The following is a 9,720-nucleotide window of genomic DNA, read 5'->3' on the forward strand; positions in this document are numbered from 1 at the left end:
CCGCACTACGGGCAACCACAAAGAACCTGCAACCACCAGTCACTCCCGGCCATTTCCCAAACCCCCATAGCAACGAGGTCACAGTCCTCCACCTACACTAAGTGATGGAACTAAGCACAGGGGACCAGAGGGAATGAGATTCAGCTAAATAGTTCTTTGAGGAGGCAGACTTTGTCTCACTACTGATGTGGTCAACTAAGAGATTCCTAAACTGCTGAATACACAGATTATTTTTGTTTTTCCAGTTCACAAGGCTAGTTTTCTTTGCGATGCATAATGCTGTGTGTATCATGTGTGCAGAGTTAATTGCCATATTAACGTCACCCAAGTCACCTAGTAGACATAGTGCGGGGATTGTAGGAATATTACATTTAAACCATGTTGACATGTCCACACATACCTGAAGCCAAAACCTGTGGACAGGTGTGCAGGACCACAAGGCATGGAGATAGTTGTCAGGTGTGTTTTCATTGCAGTGTGTGCAGATGTTTGATTGTGACAGACCCATCCTGAACATCCTTTGTCCTGTATAATGACTTCTATGCAGAATTTTGAATTGTATTAGTTGCATATTTGAATTCTTAGTCATTTTAAAGGTGTTTAAACATATCAGTGACCATTTATCTTTATTAAAGTTACTCCCATTTTGAAGTCGGAAGACAGATTGAGTCTGCTAGTTTGGATAATAGTGACACGGTCGGAGACCGCGGTACAAAGAAGCAGACCCAAATGCAGAACACTTAGTGAGACAAGGAGTGAGATGCAAACAATGTTTATTTATAATAAATGTTAGTGGCTTGGTCCAGGTCCGGGAAGATCTTCCTATGAGAGGGCAGAGGATTAATGTGGGTCTGAGAGGGTGCTGGGTTATGTCTGCTATAGCAGCGGCTTACTGTATTCCAGAGGAAGACAGACGGTGGAGGAGTAAGCCAGGTGATGGTTGCTGGTGGAGGTGGAATGAGTTTGTTTGCAGGCAGGGCGAGCAGGCAGGCAGTCGACTTGGCATGAGGGACAGTCTTTATCCAAGGTGCTGTGGTGATCCAAGGTAGCAAGGTCTAAGGCTGAGGAATTAAGATGACAAGATAAGTTTACTGAGAACAAGGCACAAGGTAAGACTTAGAATGAGGCCTGGTTACCACGCAGTAAAGTGTGACAATCTGGCGAAGACTGGAGCTCCTGCATGATCTTAAATAGCTGGGAGGTAAGCTGGCTAACGAAGGTGCTGATGCGCTGCAGGTGGGATCAATTGTGGCTCCAGCCTCCGCCCTTCATCCCCATGGCAACCTGCTCAACCCTACCTGCAAAACTCAGACACACAGAACCATGACAAATAGTCTATATGTTTTTGATAATAACTTTGGGGCATTGAGATTCATGAATTCTGTCACCCTAATAGGTAGCTGTAAGTTTAATTGATTAATGGTATATTTTATACATATAATAGATTTAGGCTGGTGATATTCTAAAAATGTTTTGCTACTGATTCCATATTGTGAAGTGAGAATATTAAATGACAAGAAGTTTCCATTTTCTATTATATGTTCTAACTGTTTTATTCCTTTATTTTTCCATTGAGTGAAATTAATCAGCTTTTTATTTTGCAGGATGTCAGGGTTGTTCCAGAGGGGTGTAAACTTACATGAAAAAAGTGAGGATTTGTTTATTTTTAGAAAATCCCACCAAACCACTAAAGAGGAACTGATGTTGATGCTTTTAAAACACTTATGTGTTTTGATGGTTGAGCTGATGAATGGCAGGTCAGAGATAAACAGATCCTCACACAATGCTTTCTCTACATGTAACAATGATTAATCCAGACTGCTAGGTTTAAGCCATTTGGAGATATACTGCAGCTTGTTAGCTAAGAAAACATGATTAAAGTTGGGTAGCTCCAATCCGCCTCTATCTTTACTCTGTTGTAAAGTTTTTAGACTGACACGTGATGGCTTATTTTTCCATAAAAATTTAGATATATGTGAGTCCAGTGACTTAAACCAGCTGGTGGATGGTTTATTGGGTATCATTGAAAACAGGTGGTTTACTCTAGATAGAACCATCATTTTAACTGTGGCAACCCTCCCCATGAGTGATATGGGTAAGCGCCTCCACCTTGAGAGATCATCCTCTATTGCTTTAAGTAGCTAGACATAATTTAGCTTTGTTAGTTCTGATAACCTGGGGGAAATGTTTATGCCTAGATATCTAATGTTTCCAGACTGTATTATAGTATTGGGTGTGTTTTGTAGGTCACAGTTGATGGGCATAATAATAGTCTTAGACCAGTTAATAGAGTAGTCAGATATTGATGAGAATGTGTTAATAAGTGTGATTGTCTGGGGGAGAGATGTAGGTGAGTTCTGGAGGAAAAGTAATACATCATCAGCATAAAGACTTATCTTGTGTTCTATATTTTTGGCATGGATGCCTTTAATCTCTTTATTTTGTCTTAATAAAATAAAGAGATAAATTCAATAAAAATAGCAAAGAGTGATGGAGAAAGCGGGCAGCCCTGTCTGGTGCCTCTCTGCAAACAGAAGCTTGGAGAGGTTTGATCATTGGTCTTCACACATGCATTTGGGTTGTTATATAATATTTTTATCCAATCTATGAAAGATGACCCAAACCCAAATTTGTTTAACGTTGCAAATAAAATTTTCCAGTTTACTCGGTCAAATGCTTTTTCTGCGTCTAAAGAAATGACTGTGGATTCCAGATTATGTAGAGTAGAATAATTGTAACGGCCCTGCTTGTCGTGGACAGCTGTGGTCGTTTGTGTTGTGATTAGGGGCGGCAGAGCGCTGTCCGGAGTGGCTAAGGCCAGCGCCTTTGTCCCCGCCCCTGTATGACTGGCACTCCTCTGGACCAGTCAGGCTGCAGCCTACGGGGAAGCTCCGGCTGAAAAGGCTGCAGCTGAGGCAGGTCTGGAGGGGGAGAAGCCAGAATGGCTTCGGCCGCTCTCCCCCTCATGTTGTGCACCGGGTGTGTGTGTGTCGCAACCACCTCCTTTTCCACAATGGGTGCTTTTAGTGTTTAGTTGTGTTAAGTTTACTTTGTGGTTGTTTTAGGGCTGGGCTAGGTTAGCGTTTTATTGTGTTGTGACGACGGTCACGTTAGGTTATGGGCCTGCTGCGTTTGTTTGGTTGTAGTTTCCTCACCGAGTGGCGGTTATGTCTTTGTATTTGGTATAGGTTTTAGTTTGTTTCTTTCTGCAGGTCCGCTAACCCCAGCTCACCTTTATATTGTTTTACAGGTTGTCCATCACTTTGCACGGGAACTGTAAATAAATGCGCTTTCATTTTAAAGTACCATCTGTCCATGTCGTGTGTTTTGTTACGCCCTTCCTTACCCCTTAAGTCGGGTCGTAACAATAATCTATGATGTTAATTAATCTACGCATGTTAGTAGAGGAATGTCTACCTTTAATATAGCCTGTTTGGTCAGGATGTATTATTAGAGGGGTTATTTTTTCTATTCTTCTGGCCAAAGCTTTGCTAATTATTTTGAGATCTACGTTTATTAGTGAAATTGGATGGTAACTGGATGGAAGTGTCGGGCCTTTACCTGGTTTTAATAGTAGAGTAATATTGTCTAGGTTCATATTTGAAGGTATTTTTTGTTTTTCCCTTATTTCTAATATCATATTGTAGAAAGTGGGTGCCAGCATTGTCCAGAATTCTTTGTAGAATTCTGCTGGGTAACTATCTGGACTTGGAGCTTTATTGTTGGGCATATGCTGGAGAGCTTCTTGGAGTTCGCCAACTGAAAGGGGGGAATCCAAGACCATTTTATTTTCATGTTTTAATTTTGGAAGATTGATGTTACTAAGAAATTTATCAATATTGTCATCTGTTGTAGTGAGTTGTGATGTATATAATGTTTTATAGAATTCTTTTAAAGTGTTATTTATCTTGTCAGGGTCATGGCTGATGCTTCCTTCTGGATCTCTGACAGAGGAGATGGTTGTTTTCTCCTTGTTTGTTTTTTAATGGTTAGCCAGGAACCTTCCAGATTTGTTGCCATGCTCAAAATTCTCCAAGCGAAGTCTTTGCACCAAGAATTGCGTCTTTTTATCTATTATTTCATTAAGTCCAAGTTTAGCTTTCCTTATAGCATTCAGTAGGTGTTCTTCTGGGGAGACATGGTAAGCATCCTCTAAGTTCTGAGTTCTAACTCTGAAATTCTCAAAGTTTCCTTCTTTTTCTTATGAGAAGAAAAGGAAATTATTTTCCCTCTCATTACTGCTTTTCCTGCTTCCCAAAGAACACACGCTGAAGTTTCTGGCAAGTCGTTATTTTCTAGATATAAGAACCATTCTCTTTTAAAGTAGCTGATAAACTCAGGATCTTTAAGTAATGACGTATTAAATCTCCAGTTTCTAGTTGCTGGTTTATTGCTCTTACTTCTCAGAATGAATGATACTGGTGCGTGATCATTAATGCTAATAGGATGGATTCTGATTTTTGACATGTCATTCATCAGCGAGCTGCTAGTTAAGAAATAATCTAATCTAGAATAGGAATGGTGAACTGAAGAGAAGAAGGTGTATTATCTTAGTGTGGGATGGTGAGAGCGCCAAGCATCACAGAGACCAAAATCCTTCATGTACTGTTATACAGTTTCTGAGGATTTCCAGACTCGATGAGCTCCTGTGGTACTTTGTTTGTCCAGTATAATGTTAAAATCACCTCCTATAATTAGTGTGTTATCTGAGTGACCATAGAGGCGAAGAGGGAGTAAAAGAAGGAGGGATCATCTACATTTGGACCATATATATTTGCGATACATAACTTAACATTTTTAATAGATAATGTAACTATTATAAATCTGCCTTCTGGATCTATGATTGTATTATCTATGTCAAAATTTAGCCTTCTATTAATGAGAGTTGCTACTCCTCTCTGCCTAGAATTATAACAAGCTGAATACACGTGTGGAAACTGAGTTGTTGAGAGAAGATCTATTGTTGAGTTTGATAAATGAGTCTCTTGGAGTAATATTATATCTGCTTTCATTTCTTGCAAACGATTAAAAATTTTTAACCTCTTTTCCCTTGTGCCAGCTCCACGCACATTCCAAGTGACAAATGTGAGTTCGTTCATGAACCAACCACAGAAATGAGGGCTATATGCATATTACTGAAGCGTGTGTGCGTGCATCCCACTGCTTCTCCGTGTGCATGTGTATCTGCCAGCTGGTTTGTGACAGGGATGTATGTGCGCTTGTGCTGTTCTGTGTGCATTCCTGTGAATCATGAAAAGTGCTGATGTGTATATAATATAATGACAAGTGTTACCGTTAACCGTTAAAGGGTCGGAGAGAAGAAGTGTAAAGAGTGAAAAGAGCGACAGTGCCAAACAGGAAAAAAGTAATTTAAAAAGTGCATCTGTGCTGAGAGCAGTGTAGTGGAGACGGGCAGTGGATTTACTGTTAACTAAATGATCTTTTATGGCGGTTTTATGGATATAACATGATACAGTGAGAAAACAGGAAAATTAAAGCACATACCAAGTCAGTAGAGCCACGGAGTGATGTCCGGGTCGCGGTACAGCTGTCCATTAATAAATAAATTATCCACCATCGCGATGACAGCGTGAGCACCTTCCATGATGTATTTCCTCCTGATGGGAAACAGTAGAGATGGGATTTATGGCTCTTTGAAGGGAGCCAGATCTTGAGGAGCCGTTCCTTTCAAAGAGCCATTCAAAAGACTGGCTCGTTCTCACAATATTTTTATATCACAATATAAAATTTCACAATATATAATGACAAACAATCAAAATATGTACCTATATAAAATCCACTATACAAGATTAAATAATTATAGGAAAATATAGATAAAAAAGGATAAATCTGAGCAGTCAGTGCAAATTCTAGTAAATGTTTTGGATAAAACGCACAGTATTTGTTTCCAAACAATACTCTCTGCCCATAGAAGCTTCACATGAATGGAACGTGCTGGACATCAGACTTCTATGATGTCACAAATGTTATTTATTTTATTTTCATTTTACTCAAACTACTTCCTATTTACTTATTCATTTATTTATTCATTCAGTCATTTTTAGCTGGAAGGGGGGTGAGGGGGGATTGGGCTTGGCGTGTGTGTGTATACATGTGTGCATGTGACTGTGTGAAAGATTTCATTGACTTTTTATTCTTATGTTTTTAATCATGTAAAGAACTTTGTGTTGCCTATGGCATGGAAAGCGCTTTATAAATAAAGTTTGATTTGATTTGATGAAGGCAGTGTCAAAAATTTGTATATAAAAAGAATGGCTCACAAATGAACTGCTCACAGCTGTGAATCGGTTCCCATCATTCATTTAAAAGAGTCATGAACGTCACATCTCTATTTAGGATGCGCTGTAAGCAGACAGTTGTGTGGCTAGCCTGCCAAAGTGTTGGGATGTACTGGTAAGACTGCTTTCGCTCATCAGACGGAGCGGGACATTAATCTGTATGTGTGTTTTGCTCTTTTTTTAGACACGTGAAGTTGCGTGCCCTACACTATACTGTGCGTGAGAGGTTGCTGTTTTGTCTCCGCTTGGATTTCCGCCAGCTCCTCCAGTTCATCGGCCCTCCGTACGATTTAAACCCCGGCATATAGGGTTGTTTTATTATTGTTTTAAAAGAAATTGTTTAAATAAAATGTAATTTTTATGGGAATCCACCTGCCAAGGTGCATTTTATTTGAACCTACCCTTTTTAGGTTAACTGGGGGTTTTAACTCCACAGCTGGGTTGTCACCCTCTTCTGTTTTGTATAGAAATTATTGCCATTCTCGTCTCTCCTGGACTGACGGAGTCCAATAAGCCTGCAGCTGCTTTCACAGCGATGCACCGTCACAGACGTGATCTGGCGTGCCTGCAGCCCGGCGTCTGAGTTTCTGTTGCCATGGTTACAACTACCAGTCAGTGCAATAATTTACAACAATAAGGCTATTTGACCGGAACTTCTTCCATAGGTGTCCATTAGGACACCCTCCAGCCAATCAGAATCGAGTATTCACCCAGACCATGGTATAAGCACAAACAACAGGTTACTACGAAACTGATCAATATTCTCATCTGTTGTGTTTAGTTGTGTTTTATATAATGTTTTATAGAAACCTCTAAAGGTGTTATTTGTTCATTTTTTTGTTTACTTTTGTTTTTCTTTTGTTAGCTTTTTTTTAACATAAATAAATAAATAAAAGTGTTTTTTTTCCCCCTTGTTTGTTTTTAACTGATTAACCAGGAACCTTCCAGATTTGTTGCCATGTTAAAAGAATGGCTTTTTTCTCTATTATTTCATTAAGTTTAAGTTGAGCTTTTTTTTATATGGTTCAGTGTGTGTTCTTCTGGAGAGACATGGTAAGCGTCCTCTAGGGATTTAATTCTGAGTTTTAACGCTGAAATTCTCAGAGTATCCTTCTTTCTTTTATGGGAAGAGAAGAAAATTATTTTCCTCTCATCTTTCCTGCTTCCCAAAGAACACACGCTGAAGTTTCTGGCACATCGTTTTCTAGATATAAGGATCATTCTCTTTTAAAGTAGCTTATAAACTCAGGATCTTTAAGGATCCCTTTTTTTCATAAATGGGCTTAAAAATCTGAGATCCTTCACACACGAATCTTAAAAAATATAAGGTAATGTAAACAGGAAACAGGTTGTGGCAGCTTGGCGAATTTTGTTAATACTCTGCCACATATAAGGAATAACTACATTTGATATAGTATATATACATACATTGAAATTACCACGTTTGCCTCCCTGATAAACTGGACAAGTAAATGATCCAGGTGTTTTTATAGAAAATTTAAATTAATATGACAAGATGTTATTTTATAAATATTTTCATAGATCAAATAGAAAAATCAACACACTTAGTAAAAGTTAAAATAAGATTTAAAAACAGAAAAACATCAATGTACATGTTAAATTAAAGTTAAATATTTTATTTTAAAAATGTGGTACTGTTTTGTAATAATTCATGCACCAGAGGGTTGTAGTACTAACCCTGGTACTACTGCAGTAATACTGACTCTGGTACTACTGCTGTAGTACTGACCCTAGTACTACTGCAGTAATACTGACTCTGGTAGAGCTGCTGTAACTATGATCTTGTTGATGTTGTTGTGAGTCCACATCTGCATGTTTGTTTGAAGTTTGAATTTTTTAACTTGATTGTTTTAATGCTGCTTTTATCCAGTGTTCCTTCTCCATCCTTTGTCTTTGCTTTTAATGTGAAATGATGCTTCTTGTGTTCTGTAAAACACCTTGACTCACCGTGTCGTTGCTGAACAAATAATCTTGCCTTGCTTATGTCTCTTCAGCCCAAACGTAAAAACTTGTGGTTATTCCAGCCTCGGATATACAAGGTGTCCTATATAGGATCTCCTGGTGTTATAAATAACGAGTTTGTTCATTTCCTGTGCTGTGTTTAAGTGTTTAGACTTGATTGGTCTGTTGTGTGTTTAACTGGTAGTAAACGATGTGATTGCTGTCTTTTATGCTTGTTGGTTTGAGGTGACTTTCTCCTTTTCTAATGTTAGTAGAATCAGGTGAAGCTGCTGTTGACCTCTTTGTGTTTTTACTGTTGCAGCAAATATTGGTGTTAACAAATGATATTTATGCTAAACTGGCATGTAGATTATTTGCTGACAAGATGACACAATGGTGTATCAGATTAGCATGAGCTCATGAGATGAATGAGTCCTGCTGTGATGGTTGTACCGAGACTTTTGATGAGAGTTGGTCTGGTAGCTTATAGCTGCGTGTGGACATCTGTCTGTATTGAATTTTTAGCTGTGGTGATTAATTAGGAATCTGAAGGATCGTTCTGTATAAAAGTATTTGCTGTCTTTGCGACTGCAGAGGCGCCTGCAGTGCGATGCAAAGTTTTAGTGGTGGGTCAGCTGTCTGGTGGGAGAATTGTGTGTTTCATCTTGTTGCTGTACAGCATGTGAAGCACTCAAACATCCTTAAAAAAAAATTGCCAATCGGTTTGAAAAACATATCGTTGCAATTTAATTCAGCACAACATGATGGATCTGTGTCCACAGAAGAGATTAAATTCTCTGAGTTCTGTGTAGGACTCGATTCCTGACAGAGACCAGCTGTTGTGTCATTTTCTCTGTTTGATTCAGGTTCTGTCCTGATGCGGACAGCCTTTCCAGGCTTTTTACCTCCTTTACCTGATAAAATGACGTCTGATGGTAAACTTGTACGTTCTGTCCTGATGCGGACAGCCTTTCCAGGCTTTTTACCTCCTTTACCTGGTAAAATGACGTCTGATGGTGAACTTGTACGTTCTGTCCTGATGCGGACAGCCTTTCCAGGCTTTTTACCTGTTTTAACAGATAAAATGACGTCAGATGGTGAACTTGTAGGTTCTGTCCTGATGCGGACAGCCTTTCCAGGCTTTTTACCTATTATAACAGATGGAATGACGTCAGATGGTGAACTTGTAGGTTCTGTCCTGATGCGGACAGCCTTTCCAGGCTTTTTACCTATTATAACAGATGGAATGACGTCAGATGGTGAACTTGTAGGTTCTGTCCTGATGCGGACAGCCTTTCCAGGCTTTTTACCTATTTTAACAGATGAAGTGACGTCTGAAGAAGAACTTGTATGTTCTGTCTGGATGCAGCAAGCGTTTCCAGGCTTTTTACCTCCTTTAACAGATGAAATGACGTCTGACGAAGAACTTGTACGTTCTGTCTGGATGCAGCAAGCGTTT

At 39.2% G+C, this 9,720-nt stretch overlaps 1 long non-coding RNA gene across 1 annotated transcript; it reads right to left on the minus strand.

Annotated features, from left to right (window-relative positions):
* Positions 1-982: 982 nt before the first annotated feature.
* Positions 983-1,323, minus strand: LOC121629571. The gene is made up of 2 exons (XR_006008389.1): positions 1,137-1,323; positions 983-1,061 (listed from the first exon to the last, which is right to left on the minus strand). It is a non-coding gene; the product is annotated as an uncharacterized LOC121629571 (long non-coding RNA).
* Positions 1,324-9,720: the final 8,397 nt, after the last annotated feature.

This window comes from Melanotaenia boesemani, chromosome 19, assembly GCF_017639745.1.
Source record: "Melanotaenia boesemani isolate fMelBoe1 chromosome 19, fMelBoe1.pri, whole genome shotgun sequence".
NCBI lineage: Eukaryota > Metazoa > Chordata > Actinopteri > Atheriniformes > Melanotaeniidae > Melanotaenia > Melanotaenia boesemani.